Here is a 22,362-nt window from a genome sequence, read left to right as displayed (position 1 = left end):
GGATTTCAGCTATTTTGTCATTTACAAAGTGTTGGTCTCACTTCCAGCATTGTGGTTTACATTGTGTTTTCACTAGTTTTCACCCCCAAACCATTTGCTTCATCTGTGTCCTTAAATTTCTTCCCCATTCTCCACCATGTCTCTCTTGTTGGCTGCCTCTTTGCCTCATCTCTGCCTCAGAAAGTCTCCCCATCTCCTTCACCTCATACATCCTCCCTTTCTCTCCTCCAGTTGCCCAGAATCCCCCTATACTTGACAGTTCTGTGGTTTAGAAGGAGGAAACAGCTCCTAGGCACCTCCTCCTGCTGTCTGCATAAAAACTATAACAGTCTACAGTCTAAGAAATGTTTAAATACGGTATGCGTGTTAGACTTTAGATTAATTAATATCTGATGCTCATAAATCCATTGTTTCAACTCTTTAATTGTAGTACCCACATAATGTATGAAAAAAGGGCAGATTAACAAATAAACCGCATATCTGGAATTGTAGGAAATATATTGTTGTAATTCAGATTTTATCTTATTCATGAACAGAGAGGACTTATTTATTTTATTAGATCCCTACTTACACATATTGCAATTTTACATGTATTCCATTCATTATTCTCAATTATTTATTATGAGAAGGGGACAGTTGAATTTAGTTTGTCTTTATATTTCTTACCTTTCATGTATAGTCATGGCCAAAAGTTTTGAGCATGACTCAAGTATTGGTTTTCACAAAGTTTGTTGCTTCAGTGCTTTTAGACCCTTTCTTCAGAGGTTGCTATGGTATACTGAAATAAAATTACATGCATTTCATAAGTGTCAAAGGTTTTTATTGACAATTACATTAAGTTTATACAAAGAGTCAGTATTTGCAGTGTTGACCCTTCTTTTTGAAGACCTCTGCAATTTGCCCTGGCATGCTGTCAATCAACTTCTGGGCCACATACTGACTGATGGCCGCCCATTCTTGCGTAATCAATGCTTGGAGTTTGTCAGAATTCGTAGGTTTTTGTTTGTCCACCAGCCTTTTGAAGATTCACAATTGGATTAAGGTCTGGGGAGTTTCCTGGCCATGGACCCAAAATTCTGATGTGCTGTTCCCTGAAACCACTTAGATATCACTTTTGTATTATGGCAAGGTCCGTCATGCTGGAAATGGCATTGTTCGTCACTAAACTGTTCTTAGATGGTTGGGAGAAGTTGCTCTTGGAGGATGTTTTGGTACCATTCTTTATTCATGGCTGTGTTCTTAAGCAAAATTGTGAGCGAACCCACTCCATTGGCTGAGAAGCAACCCCAAACATGAATGGTCTCAGGGTGCTTTACTGTTGGCATGACACAGGACTGATGGTAGCACTCACCTTTCCTTCTCCGGACAAGCGTTTTTCCAGATGCCCTCAACAATCTGAAAGGGGATTCATCAGAGAAAATGACTCTACCCCATTCCTCAGTAGTCCAATCCCTGTACCTTTTGCCGAATATATGTCTGTCCCTGATGTTTTCCTGAAGAGAACTGGCTTCTGTGCTGTCCTTCTTGACACCAGGACATCCTCCAAAAGTCTTCACCTCACTGTGCATGCAGATGCACTCACACCTGTCTGTTGCCATTCCTGACCAAGCTCTGCACTGGTGGTGCTCCGATCCTGCAGACGGTCCTGGCGCTTCCTGGACGTACTCAGGCGCCCTGAAACCTTCTTAACAACTATTGAACCTCTTTCCATGAAGTTCTTGATGATCCAATAAATGGTTGATTTAGGTGCAATCTTACTAGCCACAATATTCTTGTCTGTGAAGCCTTTTTTTTCCAAAGCAATGATGACTGCACGTGTTTCCTTGCAGGTAACCATGGTTAACAGAGGAAGAACAATGATTTCAAGCACCACCCTCCTTTTAAAGCTTCCAGTCTGTTATTCTAACTTAATCAGCATGACAGAGTGATCTCCAGCCTTGTCCTAGTCAACCCTCTCACCTGTGTTAACGAGAGAATCACTGACCTGATCTCAGCTGGTCTTTTTGTGACAGGACTGAAATGCAGTGGAAATATTGTTTTTGGGATCATTGTCATGGCAAAGGGGGACTTTGAAATTAATTGCATTCATCTGATCACTCTTCATGACATTGTGGAGTATATGCAAATTGCCATCATAAAAACTGAGGCAGCAGACTTTGTGAAAAATAATATTTGTATCATTCTGAAATCTTTTGGCCATGACTGTATACAAAAAGTGAATTACAGAAGGCAGGTTTGAGAATGATAACTAGGTATTGTGTACAATGCAAATATATTACGAGAATTAAAAGAATATATAAATTGATGCCTTAGAAAGAAAGAGATGTCATTAACCTAGTTTATTGGAAGTTTCTGTGGTGCAGTGCTTATGGCGGTGTGGCTGAACGGGGGAAACCCGTCTCGTATAGAAGCGGTTCTTATCCAGTAGTGAGAGACAACAGTTCTTGGGATGAGAATCATCATGATGAGGATACGCGCTGTTTCAATAACAGCAACGTTTCTCCCTTCTTTGCCTTATCTGAACAGGAAGTGGCATCCTCTGTTTAACCTAATTTATGTCTGATAGACCACTATGATAGTTCACAATTATTATTTGCAGAGCAGAAGAGTCACTTTATAGGGGAGATATGAGGGGATTCCTGTAAATGAAAAGAAAATATGTCTAAGGGCAGCCTCAAAAATCAGTGAGCTCTGCCAGAGTCTGTCAGCCCAGAATTGAAAGATGCTGGTACTCTATATGTCCCCACTGATCTGTGAGGACTGGATAATTACTAATATCGGGACCCCTAAGTGGCAACTTGTCACAATGAGCCTAGTATAATGAACATAGATCCATATATCCCTGCCAAATATACAAAAAGTCTAAAACAAATAGAAACACACAATTTTAAAATAGTTTAGTAAATTAAAATACTTCTCAAACTCTAGATCACCACCTTTTTAACCCTAAAATAAAAACTTGTTTTGCAATACAACAGAGGCAGGTGCAGCTTGAGTAGTGTAGCCCATGGAACAGCACACAGCAGAGACAGGTGCAGCTTGAGCAGTATAGCCCGTGGAACAGCAACACAGCGGAGACAGGTGCAGCTTGAGCAGTATGGCCCGTTGAACAGCAAGACAGCGAAGACAGGTGCAGCTTGAGCAGTATAGCCCGTGGAACAGCAACACAGCGGAGACAGGTGCAGCTTGGGGTGTATAGCCCTTGGAACAGCAACACAGCGGAGACAGGTGCAGCTTGGGGTGTATAGCCCTTGGAACAGCAACACAGCGGAGACAGGTGCAGCTTGAGCAGTATCGCCCGTGGAACAGCATCACAGCGGAGGCACCGACGATCATACCTATTAATCAAAAAATTCGGTACTGATTGGCAACACTACAGCCTAATTTAATACTAGGGGATATGTTAGCTAGATGTGGTTACGAGCAATAGGTATATCTGCAAAAATAATTACCACAGCGCTACTATAATTCCTACCAGCATAAGTCCTAATATTAAAAGAGATTATATATACAGATAGCGAGCATTTTTATTCATTTTAACCTATATTTCGCTTAATTTTAACCAAAACTTAATAAAAATTATATCTTACATTTATAATCTTATACGATCATCAGTAAGTGTCAGTGGACCTACAATATAACTTTCTTTCTTTCTTCTTCTAAAAATATTAGCATATAAAGTTAAGGTGGCACCCCCAGGTTGATATTTATATACGATAACGTATCTATTGGGGTTACATTTTCAGATGATAAACTAGTGCGATAGAATCCCTTTCTTTTCTGTCAAGATGAAGTTCTGTGTCAAGCATTTCCTCATATGGTTGTTATCTCCCGCAGTGATTTCTTGGCCAACTGACTATAATTGCACAAGACAAACTTATGGAACCAACAGCTGTAATAGTTGCTTGAAAGACCTATCCCGCATCCCGCATTTGCAGGCCTAAAATGACGCGATTCAAGTTTATCATCTGAACAGTGGTTGGAAAAATTAGAATAAAATATTTACTGATCCTTCAATTAAATAAAATATGAAATCATAGAGCATTAATACACAGATGTTACTACATTTGTTAATGTCCCTTCAGTATTATAGATAATATTAATATGTTTTGTGTTACATTCACAATGCAGCTAATATTTCCTGTGTATTGAAGTTCCAAATTTACACAGGAAAAATTGAAAGAAATTAGAGCCTTAGTTGGTCCTACTTTTACGCCAAATAAATAAAATTAGACTAGTAATACGAGTTATAAGTCAAATGCCCTTCATATATTTATTAAGCCTAATTTTTGCTTTATAATATCATAATCTAAATTATGGGCTGTGATAATTCAATATTATAAGCAAGTGAACACCCTATGGAAATAGACCAGTAACTTCTGTACTGGTCTCGGCACATGCCAGTAGCTGAGGCTGTTTATTTTTGAATTGTGTTGTAGAACATAACGCATCATCCCACCTGAGATATTCAAACTGCCTCAGAGCTGTTGAGCATCGTGGAAGTGATCAGACGCAGAGACATCAGCTCCTTATCTGTAATCAGATTTTTGGTCCACAGCTTAGTCCTACTTGATTTATACACAGAATATACAACACCAGTAGATACTTATACAGATTCCTTTGTATCCGTGCAAATACAGGTAAGTTTTAATAGGTATTTTAAGATTTGTGAGTTTAAACTACATGGTCATTTGAGAAATAATAAAAATATTTATAATAATTTAAGCAAAGGTAGGTTACTGGATTGGTTTTAAAAAAAATAACATGAGCAAAAATTGTGTTGAAATATACACATATAATGCTGGTACTGTATGTACAACTCTGGTTAACCTACTTTATAAGGTGCATTGGTAAAGTGTTTATGTAAAGTCTCATTAATTATTAATATTATTGATAATATTAATTTTAGTATTTTTTTTTTATAGTGTCTACTACTTTTTGCTCTATTCTTTCCCCCATAACTACAGTATTCTGGTGTTTTTGATGTAACCCCATTTAGCACAATCATTCTTATTATGTGTGTTCTTAAAGGACCAATAAATAATTTATTCATTTATTTAATACTTAATCCTACTCTGGTTAAGTCTCTTCCTGGACTGCAGGTATACATAAATAAGCGCTATATAATTTCCTCACAAATAGTCTTCCCATCTTTGCTTGTACAATCAGACCAGTAATATACAGAGTTATAAGTCAAAAGTCCTTCACATTTTCCTCATGCCAAATCCTTCCTATAACTATATGCTAACTCTTATTGCCATACCCATATGACATATAAGATCTATAGAAAAGATCTCCTACTGGTGTGAAAAAGGCTATGATCTATAAATGTATTAACCAAACGTGAATGAACCACTGGTATAGGCAAGGTAAGCCCCCATGGAATAAACCACTAAATGATGTACTGGTCTCAGCACATGCCAGTAGCTGAGGCTGTTTATTTTCACATGAGCTGCAGAATATAACACATCATCCCACCTGTGATATTCACACTGCCTCATATCTGCTGAGCTTCGTGCAGGTGACCAGACACACAGACACTGTCTGAAACCTTATCCATAATCACTAATCAGACACATATGATCCACTGCTCAAGCCAACTGGGTTTACATAGAATAGAATTAGACAAGTTGGAAAACAAATTAGTATCAGAACACACTGACAAAAACAGATGGGTGTCAATCATCATCACCATTTATTTATATAGCGCCACTAATTCCGCAGCATTGTACAGAGAACTCACTCAAATCGGTCCATGCCGCATTGGGGCTTACAGTCTAAATTCCCTAACACACACACAGACAAACAGACACAAAGACTAGGTTCAATTTGTTATCAGCCAAATAACCTACCAGTATGTTTTTGGAGTGTGGGAAAAAACCGGAGCACCCGGAGGAGACTCACGCAAACACTGGGAGAACATACAAACTCCTCACAGATAAGGCCATGGTCGTGAAAACAAAAAACAAATTAGTACCTAAACCCACATATTCAATTGTACCAGTGACAAAAACAGGTGGTTGTCAATAGATATGTTATACTTTGAGTAATTAAATTGTATCATAGCATTTTACTAAGATGCCCAAAAGTTTCTACCATAATTTAAGGAAATACATTTTGATGCTTTGGTTTAAAGATAAAAGACTGTACCATAACTTATTTGAAAGACGCTGTATATATTGCTGATATTGTATGAAAAACAATGTTTTTTCTATGTTATAATGAATATTGATGTAAATAATAACTCACAATTATTGTTATTTTCAAGGTCACTATGACTTTCTTCAATAAACAGAAGATCATCTCACAGTTTTCCAATATTCCTAACCCTAATGTTCCACCCACAAAAATTTGGGGCAATGAGGTTCTATGGCCAGTTTGTGTTGTTTCCTCTGCCAGTGTGACTGTTCTGCCAACTGACATCAATATGGAGACAGTGGGGTCATTGGAAGCAGGCATATATGAAGAGACCAATTCCAAGTCTGAAGCTGCAGCACAACTGGACACCTACCAAGAGAACAATGCATCAGAGGACTCACCTGAAACAGAACTTCTACATTACATAGAGACTCTGTGTGATCAGCCGGAGTTTCTGTCACAGGTAAAATACTTGTTATACAGATCACTAATGGCACCTGATCTGTATTGTGTAGTTTCATATGCTTGATCATCAGTATTTCATTTCTCTTGGTAAAATACATAATCTTTTATAAACATACTAAATTTCATGTACTAATCACATATTATCCAGGAATTTAAGTTTGCAGAAATCTGGCTATTTGGCAGTGGGGTGTGTAAGGAGCACGCCCACCTTCGCTCTGGGAAGGGTCCTTCGCTCTACATTACTGTTTGCAGGATCGCAGTCACTAATGGGAAATCAGACGCTGGAAATACATAAATGTCACTCTGGAAGTCCTGCCTACCATCCTTTCTGGATCCGTAACTATGAACAACTTTTACAATGTTTATCTCCTTGAAGACCCATTTCTATCTTAGTAAAATGAGATAACAGTAAGGAAGCATTGGTTCTTTATTATTCATATTTTAAATATCTTATTCTGTGTTAAAATATCTTGCTTTGCATGTGAGCAGATCTAAGCTCTGTCTTATGCCCAGTCCATATTGAAAAATGAAACCCCTAATCCCCCAGCTCCTCCTATCAGAAGGAGCACAGTTTTACATCCCTGCAGTCACCACCATCTAGTATTCCCAATCCCTAGGAGAACATGTATAAGTAGGTGCAATCATAGGTGCATGACATCAGAACGGTATTTTACTAAATCCTGACATTTACAATGTGATTATGAATCTGTTCCTAGGTTGAAGACATCATCCAGCCAGCATTCTTAGATGCAATTCTGTCCCCAAATAGAGATATAGATTTCCAAACGCTCATTGATGAACTGGAACGAGATGAGAACGTGTTACCATTGGAGGTGAGGAAAGGACAAAAAAATGCTTTTAACTTATAACAGTTTATTCCTTACAGCGGGCTCGGGTAACTCATGGTTCTCTAAGTGTTGTAGATGTATACCTGCCAGCATTCTGACACATGTAATTCTGCATCATTTGGAGAACCACATATTTATTTATGCCTTAAATAGTTATTTCCAAGTTTGACATTATCAACATCATTCAAAATCAATAATGGTTTTCTACTCTCTGTATATCCTCAGCCCATTGAGACGAGAGAACACCAATCTGAATCATATAGACCAATTGTGTTGTCAGCAGAGAAACACCAACAGAAGAATCAACAGGACGATAACGCGGACTTACAGAGTGTACCCCTATCCCCCAATCTCAAGGACAGAGGACTGATGGGAAAGAGCAACAGAAGAAAAAATGAGAAGGCTGAAAAAAAGAGAAGAACAAGAAAGAGGACATATTCAAGAGAACTAAATGAGCTGTCAGAGGGAGCTACATCAACTATGAAGCCAACAAGGAAAAGTCAATCAACCCCATCATCTCAAAAAAATATTCTCCCCCAAAGTCCTGGCAGAGGAAACATTAAATGCAGTAATACGAAGTCCGAGGCAGTCGGTTTGTGGGAACCTAATTTAGATCATCAAAACTACCAAATGAATTTAAACACCAGCTCTGGTCATCCTAAGAGACCCTGTACAAGTTTTGACACAGTAAAACTAAAATCAAATAAGATCATCAGCAACACTGCAGGCAGAAAGAGACAACCTTTCCTTAACATCAAAGAAGAGCTAAGGATCCGTCCAATCATACCATTACGCCAAAGAAAAAAACAGAAAACAGAGACAATTGCAATTCATGGTCATAATATAACATTGATTCCTTACATAAAACTAATGGAGGTAACCAACAGTACTACTGGCACCAGGAAAACAAAAGAATTTCCTAAGTCTACACAATCCAGAGACTGCACAGTAAATAATGAAGTCATAGTAATAGACGATGAAGACTCTATATCCAATAATGATGTAATAGTTATAGACGATGACTGATCGTCATTATAGAGACTACCAATTAACCATAACTAATACTTTAGGACTGATCTAATATTATTTCATATAAATACCAGTTATAATGATCAAATAACAATTTTAGATTTTTACCACAGCATTGATTGTTGGTTTTTTATTTGTCTTTTTATTGTACAGAAAATAACAAACTGTAAAGTGAAATGAGAAAGAAAGTTATACATTTTGTTCTTAGTGTATTATAATACAACAATGCATCTATTAATCCTTACATTAAAAGAGTGCAATAGGCTTGTGAAGGATATGAAATTAGTCACTCTAAAAAAAACATGCAAGTTTTTATATCTTGGGGTATATTTACTGAACTGCGGGTTTGTAAAAGTGGAGATGTTGCCTATAGCAGCCAATCAGATTCTAAGGGGCATATTCAATTACGATCCGATCCACGGTAACGGCGTTACCGCGGAAAATGCGCAGTACGGCCGTCAATACGGTACCGCATTAACGCGGATTTTCGTACGCAGCCCTATGGGCTGCGAACGAAAATCCACGTTAATGCGGTACCGCGGATTAGATTCGCGGCCGTTCCGGCGCGATAAATGATAACTAGAATCTGATTAAATGTCATAGGCAACATCTCCACTTTTTCAAATCCGCAATTTAGTAAATATACCCCTTGGTCTGTTAATAAGACAAGACGCAAAAGCTAACCTGAGAGTATTCTCATAAAATAAAGATGAAACAAGCTGAACTTAATCAGTGATAGGCCAAGGATAAATGAAGGACAATAGAGAAATATAGGGAAAGGGAGAGGAGAGGAGGAGTTTATCAAATACATTTGCCATCAAATCAACAAAATATTAAATATTCATGTGACTGTCTTTTCTGAAGGGGTAAGGGGGCAGCGATGAATAGAGGACACCTTCGTATTCAGGATGGATTTAGCATGTGATCAATGTAGAGTGATATTATGACTGTAAAGACCAGGGGCTGATTGGACTGGGGGGTAAGGGGGTATCTCCTCCAGGGCCAGTCCCAAAGTGGCTATCTTGGGCTTAGTCATTGGGTTATTTTTATTTATTTTTTTCCTTTAAAATGTTCTTAATATGCTGCTAGGTCGAGGCTCAGCCCACAGGGGCTAATATTTGCCAGCCAGCCCCTGGTACATACCAGTCGTTAGATTATTACACCTTCATTATGACATTTTCAGCATTTTTATCAAGTGAATTTCTATATGGCATTCATAGTGGGTTTCAAAGCAAAAACTGTTACTGTTAGAACAATATTCAGCAAAGTGTGCAAATTATTACCAGGGACATTGTACTAGTGGGAAGGTTCATGCACACGTTACATGTAGGGATGTGCACCGGCGACTTTTGGTGTCTCGTGTTTTGTGTTTTGGATCCGGATTTTCGCCATGTTTTGGGTTCGGATTTGTTTTTCGCAAAACACCTGCCGAAAGGTTTTGGTTCGGATTTAAGGTTTTGGATTCGGATTTTTTTTTAAAAAAAGCATAAAAAGTTCAAAAATCAAGTTTTTGGGCTATTTTAACTCCTACGCTATTATTAACCTCAATAACATTCAATAACAATCATTTCCACTAATTTACAGTGTATTCTGAACACCTCACAATATAGTTATTAGTCCAAAACGTTGCAACGAGGTATCTTTCTGGACTGCGTAGTGGAGTTGTCCCCACAATATAATAAGAAAACCATCAACTGGTCTTAATCGCACCAAAAAATGTACCTGGACTGCGTAGAGGAGTGGTCACCACAATATAAATTAAAAACCCTAAACTTGTATGATTCGCACCAATAAATGTATCTGGACTGCGTAGAGGAGTGGTCACCCCAATATAATAAGAAAACCATCAACTGGTCTGAATCACACCGAATAATGTACCTGGACTGCGTAGAGGAGTGGTCACCACAATATAAATTAAAAACCCTAAACTTGTATGATTCGCACCAATAAATGTATCTGGACTGCGTAGAGGAGTGGTCACCACAATATAATAAGAAAACCATCAACTGGTCTGAATCACACCGAATAATGTATCTGGACTGCGTAGAGGAGTGGCCCCGGTACCCAATTTGATATCGGAGCCACAATAAAATAAATACACCCTCAACTGGTCAGAATTCCACTAAACAAGTATCTGGAGTCTGGACTGCGTAGTGGGGTGGCCCCGGTACCCAATTTGATACCGGGGCTACAATAAAATAAATACACCCTCAACTGGTCAGAATTCCACCAAACAAGTATCTAGACTGCGTAGTGGGGTGGCCCCGGTACATAATTTGATACCGGGGCCACAATAAAATAAATACACCCTCAACTGGTCATAATTCCACCAAACAAGTATCTGGACTGCGTAGTGGGGTGGCCCCGGTACCCAATTTGTATGACTCCGAGCCTCGGTTTCAAGTTTTCATTTGGTGCCAATACCCGGATCTGTCTCGGATCCGACTCGGATCGGAAACGTTCGGGTGGGCTCGGATTCACGAAATCCGAGTGCGCTCATCTCTACTAATAATAAGTTTTAAAAAGTTAACATTGACGGAGCACAGCAGGAAGGTCACAGCGGGCACCCCTGTCAGTCTGGGCCCCTTACACCGTACCTCCCTGATGGCAGCACTGCACCCACACACATATAAACACCACAGACTAAACACTGAATTTACACACATAAAACATACCTGGATTTCAGCTATTTTGTCATTTACAAAGTGTTGGTCTCACTTCCAGCATTGTGGTTTACATTGTGTTTTCACTAAGTTTCACCCCCAAACCATTTACTTCATCTGTGTCCTTAAATTTCTTCCCCATTCTCCACCATGTGTCACTCACCGGACTGTGAGTGCTTCTTCCCGGACATTTAGGAACCGTGGCCGTCCTCCATCCTGAGGGACTGCGCATGCGCAGCCCTTTCCATACCTCCAGTGTATGTTCCTTTAACTAAATTGGCAGATCAGGCAACCTCCCTATATTAAGCACCTGTGGTCAACACCACGTGGCCTGATCTTGGAGTCTCATTCCCCATGAGTCTCTGAAGGTGTTCTTGTGTTTCCTCGTTTATTCAGCCCAGCTGATTCCTGTGGTTTCCAAACCACTTCTACCTCTGTGGTTTCCAAACCACTTCTACTACTGTGGTTCCCATACCACTTCTACCATCTACTGTATCATCGTGACTGTGAGCTGATTCCTATCCGCTGCCTCCGTGCACTACAGTCTTCTAATCACTTCAACTCTACCATGCATCATTGGGACTGTTAGCTGATGCCTATCCGCTGCCTCCGTGCACTACAGTCTTTCATTCACATCCACTCACCTGTTCATGATTGTGACTGCCAGCTGATTCCTATCCGCTGCCTCCGTGCACTACAGGCTTCAACCTGCAACTCGTCTGTGTTTCATCATCGTGACTGTTTGGCTGATTCCTATCCGCTGCCTCCGTGCACTACAGTCTTCAACCTGCAACTCGTCTGTGTTTCATCATCGTGACTGCTAGCTGATTCCTATCCGCTGCCTCCGTGCACTACAGTCTTCAACCTGCAACCCGTCTGTGTTTCATCGTGACTGTTTGGCTGATTCCTATCCGCTGCCCCTGTGCGCTTCAGTCTTCAGCCCTTGTCAACTCTCCCGTGTTTCCTTGAGTCTGCTGCCACTATTGCTACCCGCTACTCTCCGTGACCAACTGTTCCAGTTCAACTCTGCTCCGGTGTCCCATCGTTACTGCACCTGCTGGTTGCTATTGGCTACCTCCGTGTTCCCGCAGAGACCCGCTGCTGTTACATCTCAGCGCTACTCATCCATCTACTGCTGATCCGCTCTCCACACCTTCCTGTGTTCCCTGCTGGTCTACCTACCTGTGCTCTGCACCTGCTAGACCACCGCTTCACCCATCCAGGGACTTTGGATCCTGCCGGCTTCCTGCCCTTCAGGTATCTCTGCACTCCTGTCTGACTGCCTTCTCCTGACCCACGGTATGCATACTTCCCATTGACTGTGCTGTGTATTGCATACCTTGCTGGACTGTGTTGGTTCTCCTCTGGAGTGTACTATCTGCTGACTCTATTGCCATCATTGACTGTGTTATCTCATGCTGGATTACTTCAAGAGACTTTCTATATTGGCAGTGTTGTTCAGTCATTTATACATTTATATTGTGCATATTACTGTGGATCAAAGTCAAGGTGCCCGTGTATATATTGTGTTGCAGTCTCTCCCCGTGCACCTCCTCACATATATATTCAGTGGTACAACTTGCTAGTGGCAGACCACTGACTCCTGTTTACAGTTTCACCCGTTCCAGTATCCTCTCACATAGCAGTGGTACAACTTGCTAACGCAGACCACTGACTCCCCGGATACTTCCACTTGGATTCCATTCCTTCACTCAGACAGCGGTACAACTTGCTATCCGCAGACCGCTGACTCTCATCACCTCCTCGTTTCTGTTGGACATTCCTCCTCACTACAGCAGTGGTACAACTTGCTACCGCAGACCACTGACTACCTTCACGTGTCCTTTGTCCATACAGTTCCTCGTGTATTACTACTTCCATATTGCCAGTGCTGCTAGTCATAGACTTTCCTGAGCATCTCATCATCTGCTATTTCCTGTTCCGTGATCACCCTGCTACCAGAGTACCATATTACCACCTATACTGCTCTGGTAAGCCTATCACCTGGTGATCCCTGGGTAAAGACTCCTAGTGCCCGTGACAGTAAGATCAGGCCACGACAGACCCAGATACGGAACCTACCGCTAAAGAGATGCTGCAGCATCTGGTCAACCGTGTGGAGCAACAGGATGCTCGCCAACAGCTGTTACTTCAATGTTACCAATCTTTAACCTCCCAAGGAACATCTGGACAGACTGTTACAGCTAAGGTTGAAGCTCCTGTGCTTTCCTCCGTTTCCCCAGTGCCATCCCAGGTGTCTACAGTTCCTACGCTTCACCTGCCTACTCCGTCAAAATATGACGGGGACCCCAAAACTTGTAGAGGTTTCCTTAACCAATGTTCAGTCCATTTTGAACTTCAACCTCAAAATTTTTCTACCCATCGTTCCAGAGTGGCCTATCTTATCTCATTGTTTTCTGGACAAGCCCTGGCTTGGGCCTCCCCTCTGTGGGAGAGAAACGATCCAATTCTACAAGATAGTGCCAAATTCATTTCCACGTTCCGAAGTGTGTTCGATGAACCAGGTCGTGTGACCTCCGCTGCTTCCAGCATTCTTCGTTTGCGACAAGGCTCCCATACAGTAGGACAGTATGTCATTCAATTTAGGATCTTAGCCTCTGAACTTCAGTGGAACTCTGAAGCATTAGTTGCCGCCTTCTGGCAGGGGCTTTCCGATAAAATTAAGGATGTACTGACTACCCAAGAACTTCCTTCGTCACTAGAAGATTTGATCTCTCTTTGCCATCGTGTAGATATGAGATTTCGTGAAAGAGAGTCTGAGAAAACAACGGCTGTCAAAGCACCTCTTCGTTCTAACCCTCAATTTCGTCCAGCTCCATCCTCTGCGATTCCCATGGAGATAGGACGTTCCAAATTATCTTCAGAGGAGAGGAAACGAAGAGTAAAGAATAGACTCTGTATCTATTGTGCTGATTCCACGCATATGCTCAGCTCTTGCCCTAAGAGATCGGGAAATGCCAGGCCCTAACTAGTTCTGGAGAGGTGAAGTTAGGGTCCCTGGAGTCCTCTCCATTGTCTATGAAATCTAAAGTCTGCGCTTTCGATGTTACGACAAGTCCGATTGTCTTAGGCCTTCCATGGCTTCAGTGTCACTCTCCCCAGATTGACTGGCGCACCCCTCAAGTTACGTCTTGGGGGTCTGAATGTCACCATCGTTGCCTCTCTCAAGTTATTCCTCTTAAAGTACAGCAATCTTCCATCTCATCTTCCTCCCCGGGACTCCCTCCTCAGTATGCTTCATATGCCGATGTGTTTGATAAAGCTCAGTCTGAACGTCTTCCTCCTCATCGTTCTTGGGATTGTCCGATCGACCTTCTACCTGGCAAGACTCCTCCCAGGGGTCGGGTCTATCCTCTCTCGTTACCTGAAACTCAAGCCACATCTGAGTACATACAGGAGAATCTCCAGCGTGGGTTCATTCGACCTTCCACCTCTCCCGCTGGAGCTGGGTTCTTCTTCGTCAAAAAGAAGGATGGATCATTACGCCCTTGTATAGATTTTCGTGGACTCAATGCCATTACTATCAAGAATCGGTATCCCATTCCGCTGATCACTGAGCTATTTGATCGCATCAAGGGAGCTCGGATATTTACTAAGTTGGATCTTCGTGGTGCCTACAATTTAATTAGAATCCGTTCCGGTGACGAATGGAAGACCGCGTTTAACACCAGAGATGGGCATTACGAATATTTAGTAATGCCCTTCGGGCTGTGTAATGCCCCCGCGGTTTTCCAGGGTTTCATCAATGAGATCTTTCGGGACTTATTATATGTATGTGTCGTTGTCTACTTGGACGACATATTGATCTTCTCACAGGACCTGCCTTCTCATCACCAACATGTGGCAGAGGTCCTCTCCAGACTACGGAAAAACTCGTTGTTCTGTAAATTGGAGAAATGTTCATTCGAGTTACCCCAGATTCCATTCTTGGGGTATATAGTTTCCGGAGTTGGCCTGAAGATGGATCCAGACAAAGTAAATGCTGTACTACATTGGCCTCAGCCAACTACTCTTCGTGCCATCCAGCGTTTTTTAGGTTTTGCCAATTACTATAGACGCTTCATTCAAGACTTTTCATCCATTGCATCTCCCATTGTGGCCCTAACTCGGAAAGGGGCTAATACTAAGCAATGGTCATCTGAGGCTCTCCAAGCCTTTCAAATCCTCAAAGAGTCCTTCTCGTCTGCTCCCATTCTGCGACAGCCTGATGTGACACTCCCCTTCTTCCTAGAAGTAGATGCCTCTAATGTGGGCTTAGGAGCTATTCTCTCCCAACGCTCGGAGCAACAAAAATTACATCCTTGTGCCTTCTACTCTCGGGGTCTTCTGCCCGCAGAGAAAAATTATACTATCGGGGACAAGGAGTTGCTGGCCATCAAAGCTGCATTAGAGGAATGGAGATACTTGTTGGAAGGAGCTCGCCATCCGGTGACGATCTTCACGGATCATAAGAACTTGTCATATTTGCAATCTGCTCAATGCTTGAACCCTCGTCAAGCAAGATGGTCTCTTTTCTTTTCCCGTTTTGAATTAATTATAACCTTCAAACCAGCCGCTAAGAACAAGAAAGCTGACGCTCTATCTCGAGCTTTTGTGACGTCCTCTGATGTAGAAGAGGTTCCCAACCATGCTATTCTAGACCCCAAATGTATTTCTCTGGCTGCTTCATCCACCAAAATGCTACCATTTGGGAAGACCCTTGTGCCTCCTACTCTGAGGAGGAAAATCCTTTCGTGGTTCCATGCCTCTCGTTTTTCTGGACACGCCGGTGAACACAAGACCTTTGAGATTCTCTCTCGTAGTTACTGGTGGCCTTCAATGAGGAGAGACGTCAAAGAGTTTGTTGCTTCCTGTGATTTATGTTCTCAGTTCAAATCCTCCCGCAGAACTCCAGCAGGGTTGCTGCGACCACTACCCATTCCGTCCAAGCCTTGGACCCATATTAGTATGGATTTCGTTACTGATTTGCCACCAAGTAAGAATCACAATACTATTTGGGTAGTGGTAGACAGATTTTCGAAGATAGCCCATTTCGTCCCTCTGTCCGGTTTACCTTCCTCGTCTACTCTGGCTGAACATTTCATTAAAGAAATCTTCCGCATCCATGGATGTCCGTCTGAGATTGTGTCGGATAGAGGAGTACAATTCGTTTCCAGATTCTGGCGGGCCCTTTGTAAAACCTTGGGCATACGATTAGCACTCTCATCTTCTTACCATCCGCAATCTAACGGACAAACGGAACGAGTCAATCAAGATCTTGAGACCTTTATTAGGATGTTCTCTTCAGCCAACCAAGACAACTGGGTAGAATTGCTCCCTTGGGCTGAATTCGCCCATAACAACATGTACCATGAGTCATCATCCAAAACTCCATTCTTTGTGGTCTACGGTCACCATCCGTCTTTTCCGGAATTTCCTGCCCTCCCGCCCACCCAAGTTCCTGCTGTGGAGACTGCTTGTCAGACCTTCAAAAATATCTGGTCTCAGGTCAAAACCTGTTTAAAGAAGACATCTAACAAATATAAGTCTTTCGCAGTTAAGAAGAGGCGGGCTATTCCACCACTAAAAATTGGAGATCGTGTCTGGTTATCTACCAAAAATATTCGTTTGAAGGTTCCATCTATGAAATTCGCCCCTCGTTTTATTGGTCCATATAGGATCATTCAAGTTATCAATCCAGTATGTGTTAAACTTCTTCTTCCTAAGAATCTTCGGATCTCCAATGCCTTCCATGTGTCCTTGCTCAAACCTCTCATCATCAATCGTTTCTCGACTCCTCCCTCAGCACCGCAGCCAGTTCAAGTTCATCAGGAGGAGGATTTTGAGATTACTGAGGTATTGGATGCAAAAATTTCGCGAGGAGTCCTCCGTTTCCTCGTTCATTGGAAGGGCTTTGGTCCTGAAGAGCGTTCATGGATCAAAGCTGAAGATCTTAATGCTCCTGCCCTTCTGAAGAAGTTTTATTCCAAAAATCCGGACAAGCCCGGTTCCAGGCGTTCTGTGCCCACCTTTAAAAGGGGGGGTACTGTCACTCACCGGACTGTGAGTGCTTCTTCCCGGACATTTAGGAACCGTGGCCGTCCTCCATCCTGAGGGACTGCGCATGCGCAGCCCTTTCCATACCTCCAGTGTATGTTCCTTTAACTAAATTGGCAGATCAGGCAACCTCCCTATATTAAGCACCTGTGGTCAACACCACGTGGCCTGATCTTGGAGTCTCATTCCCCATGAGTCTCTGAAGGTGTTCCTGTGTTTCCTCGTTTATTCAGCCCAGCTGATTCCTGTGGTTTCCAAACCACTTCTACCTCTGTGGTTTCCAAACCACTTCTACTACTGTGGTTCCCATACCACTTCTACCATCTACTGTATCATCGTGACTGTGAGCTGATTCCTATCCGCTGCCTCCGTGCACTACAGTCTTCTAATCACTTCAACTCTACCATGCATCATTGGGACTGTTAGCTGATGCCTATCCGCTGCCTCCGTGCACTACAGTCTTTCATTCACATCCACTCACCTGTTCATGATTGTGACTGCCAGCTGATTCCTATCCGCTGCCTCCGTGCACTACAGGCTTCAACCTGCAACTCGTCTGTGTTTCATCATCGTGACTGTTTGGCTGATTCCTATCCGCTGCCTCCGTGCACTACAGTCTTCAACCTGCAACTCGTCTGTGTTTCATCATCGTGACTGCTAGCTGATTCCTATCCGCTGCCTCCGTGCACTACAGTCTTCAACCTGCAACCCGTCTGTGTTTCATCGTGACTGTTTGGCTGATTCCTATCCGCTGCCCCTGTGCGCTTCAGTCTTCAGCCCTTGTCAACTCTCCCGTGTTTCCTTGAGTCTGCTGCCACTATTGCTACCCGCTACTCTCCGTGACCAACTGTTCCAGTTCAACTCTGCTCCGGTGTCCCATCGTTACTGCACCTGCTGGTTGCTATTGGCTACCTCCGTGTTCCCGCAGAGACCCGCTGCTGTTACATCTCAGCGCTACTCATCCATCTACTGCTGATCCGCTCTCCACGCCTTCCTGTGTTCCCTGCTGGTCTACCTACCTGTGCTCTGCACCTGCTAGACCACCGCTTCACCCATCCAGGGACTTTGGATCCTGCCGGCTTCCTGCCCTTCAGGTATCTCTGCACTCCTGTCTGACTGCCTTCTCCTGACCCACGGTATGCATACTTCCCATTGACTGTGCTGTGTATTGCATACCTTGCTGGACTGTGTTGGTTCTCCTCTGGAGTGTACTATCTGCTGACTCTATTGCCATCATTGACTGTGTTATCTCATGCTGGATTACTTCAAGAGACTTTCTATATTGGCAGTGTTGTTCAGTCATTTATACATTTATATTGTGCATATTACTGTGGATCAAAGTCAAGGTGCCCGTGTATATATTGTGTTGCAGTCTCTCCCCGTGCACCTCCTCACATATATATTCAGTGGTACAACTTGCTAGTGGCAGACCACTGACTCCTGTTTACAGTTTCACCCGTTCCAGTATCCTCTCACATAGCAGTGGTACAACTTGCTAACGCAGACCACTGACTCCCCGGATACTTCCACTTGGATTCCATTCCTTCACTCAGACAGCGGTACAACTTGCTATCCGCAGACCGCTGACTCTCATCACCTCCTCGTTTCTGTTGGACATTCCTCCTCACTACAGCAGTGGTACAACTTGCTACCGCAGACCACTGACTACCTTCACGTGTCCTTTGTCCATACAGTTCCTCGTGTATTACTACTTCCATATTGCCAGTGCTGCTAGTCATAGACTTTCCTGAGCATCTCATCATCTGCTATTTCCTGTTCCGTGATCACCCTGCTACCAGAGTACCATATTACCACCTATACTGCTCTGGTAAGCCTATCACCTGGTGATCCCTGGGTAAAGACTCCTAGTGCCCGTGACACCATGTCTCTCTTGTTGGCTGCCTCTTTGCCTCATCTCTGCCTCAGAAAGTCTCCCCATCTCCTTCACCTCATACATTCTCCCTTTCTCTCCTCCAGTTGCCCAGAATCCCCCTATACTTGACAGTTCTGTGGTTTAGAAGGAGGAAACAGCTCCTAGGCACCTCCTCCTGCTGTCTGCATAAAAACTATAACAGTCTGCAGTCTAAGAAATGTTTAAATACGGTATGCGTGTTAGACTTTAGATTAATTAATATCTGATGCTCATAAATCCATTGTTTCAACTCTTTAATTGTAGTACCCAAATAATGTATGCAAAAAGGGCAGATTAACAAATAAACTGCATATCTGGAATTGTAGGAAATATATTGTTGTAATTCAGATTTTATCTTATTCATGAACAGAGAGGACTTATTTATTTTATTAGATCCCTACTTAAACATATTGCAATTTTACATGTATTCCATTCATTATTCTCAATTATTTATTATGAGAAGGGGACAGTTGAATTTAGTTTGTCTTTATATTTCTTACCTTTCATGTATAGTCATGGCCAAAAGTTTTGAGCATGACACAAGTATTGGTTTTCACAAAGTTTGTTGCTTCAGTGCTTTTAGACCCTTTCTTCAGAGGTTGCTATGGTATACTGAAATAAAATTACATGCATTTCATAAGTGTCAAAGGTTTTTATTGACAATTACATTAAGTTTATACAAAGAGTCAGTATTTGCAGTGTTGACCCTCTTTTTGAAGACCTCTGCAATTTGCCCTGGCATGCTGTCAATCAACTTCTGGGCCACATACTGACTGATGGCCGCCCATTCTTGCGTAATCAATGCTTGGAGTTTGTCAGAATTCGTAGGTTTTTGTTTGTCCACCAGCCTTTTGAAGATTCACAATTGGATTAAGGTCTGGGGAGTTTCCTGGCCATGGACCCAAAATTCTGATGTGCTGTTCCCCGAAACCACTTAGATATCACTTTTGTATTATGGCAAGGTCCGTCATGCTGGAAATGGCATTGTTCGTCACTAAACTGTTCTTAGATGGTTGGGAGAAGTTGCTCTTGGAGGATGTTTTGGTACCATTCTTTATTCATGGCTGTGTTCTTAAGCAAAATTGTGAGCGAACCCACTCCATTGGCTGAGAAGCAACCCCAAACATGAATGGTCTCAGGGTGCTTTACTGTTGGCATGACACAGGACTGATGGTAGCACTCACCTTTCCTTCTCCGGACAAGCGTTTTTCCAGATGCCCTCAACAATCTGAAAGGGGATTCATCAGAGAAAATGACTCTACCCCATTCCTCAGTAGTCCAATCCCTGTACCTTTTGCCGAATATAAGTCTGTCCCTGGTGTTTTCCTGAAGAGAACTGGCTTCTGTGCTGTCCTTCTTGACACCAGGACATCCTCCAAAAGTCTTCACCTCACTGTGCATGCAGATGCACTCACACCTGTCTGTTGCCATTCCTGACCAAGCTCTGCACTGGTGGTGCTCCGATCGTGCAGACGGTCCTGGCGCTTCCTGGACGTACTCAGGCGCCCTGAAACCTTCTTCACAACTATTGAACCTCTTTCCATGAAGTTCTTGATGATCCAATAAATGGTTGATTTAGGTGCAATCTTACTAGCCACAATATTCTTGTCTGTGAAGCCTTTTTTTTCCAAAGCAATGATGACTGCACGTGTTTCCTTGCAGGTAACCATGGTTAACAGAGGAAGAACAATGATTTCAAGCACCACCCTCCTTTTAAAGCTTCCAGTCTGTTATTCTAACTTAATCAGCATGACAGAGTGATCTCCAGCCTTGTCCTAGTCAACCCTCTCACCTGTGTTAACAAGAGAATCACTGACCTGATCTCAGCTGGTCTTTTTGTGACAGGACTGAAATGCAGTGGAAATATTGTTTTTGGGATCATTGTCATGGCAAAGGGGGACTTTGAAATTAATTGCATTCATCTGATCACTCTTCATGACATTGTGGAGTATATGCAAATTGCCATCATAAAAACTGAGGCAGCAGACTTTGTGAAAAATAATATTTGTATCATTCTGAAATCTTTTGGCCATGACTGTATACAAAAAGTGAATTACAGAAGGCAGGTTTGAGAATGATAACTAGGTATTGTGTACAATGCAAATATATTACGAGAATTAAAAGAATATATAAATTGATGCCTTAGAAAGAAAGAGATGTCATTAACCTAGTTTATTGGAAGTTTCCGTGGTGCAGTGCTTATGGCGGTGTGGCTGAACGGGGGAAACCCGTCTCGTATAGAAGCGGTTCTTATCCAGTAGTGAGAGACAACAGTTCTTGGGATGAGAATCATCATGATGAGGATAAGCGCTGTTTCAATAACAGCAACGTTTCTCCCTTCTTTGCCTTATCTGAACAGGAAGTGGCATCCTCTGTTTAACCTAATTTATGTCTGATAGACCACTATGATAGTTCACAATTATTATTTGCAGAGCAGAAGAGTCACTTTATAGGGGAGATATGAGGGGATTCCTGTAAATGAAAAGAAAATATGTCTAAGGGCAGCCTCAAAAATCAGTGAGCTCTGCCAGAGTCTGTCAGCCCAGAACTGAAAGATGCTGGTAATCTATATGTCCCCACTGATCTGTGAGGACTGGATAATTACTAATATCGGGACCCCTGAGTGGCAACTTGTCACCACAATGAGCCTAGTATAATGAACATAGATCCATATATCCCTGCCAAATATACAAAAAGTCTAAAACAAATAGAAACACACAATTTTAAAATAGTTTAGTAAATTAAAATACTTCTCAAACTCTAGATCACCACCTTTTTAACCCTAAAATAAAAACTTGTTTTGCTCTTTCTGGATTTGGGTTAGAAGGCACACTCCCATGTAGTCAACGAAAAAAATTTTGATTGATTTGTCTTTCGTGGGGACACAGCAGAGGCTATCTATGGACCGTAAATTGCCTGAATAACATCTAGTTTCAACATGTTTAATAACTCCTTGTTTATACTTCCTGTCACGGTTTGGTATACTGGACTCTTGGATCCGCCCAACAGATGTTACCCCTAGCAGGGCGCGGAGTCTAACGGGCGAATGGTCTTCGCCAGCAGTCACCGCAAGGTGACTTGGATTTAGCAGCGTTCGCCCGCGGGTCGCGGTCCCTACTAGGGGTGTTGGGCAGGGTCCCAGGGGAGTGATAGTGACTGGTGTAACGTAGGCACACTGGTGATGTTATGAGTTCTACACCCAGACAGCGGATAGAAAACAGATGCAGGATAAAAGTACAATCAGCGATTT

This window comes from Mixophyes fleayi, chromosome 7 (assembly GCF_038048845.1).
Source record: "Mixophyes fleayi isolate aMixFle1 chromosome 7, aMixFle1.hap1, whole genome shotgun sequence".
Taxonomy (NCBI): Eukaryota; Metazoa; Chordata; class Amphibia; order Anura; family Limnodynastidae; genus Mixophyes; species Mixophyes fleayi.
This window is presented reverse-complemented; position numbering follows the sequence as displayed.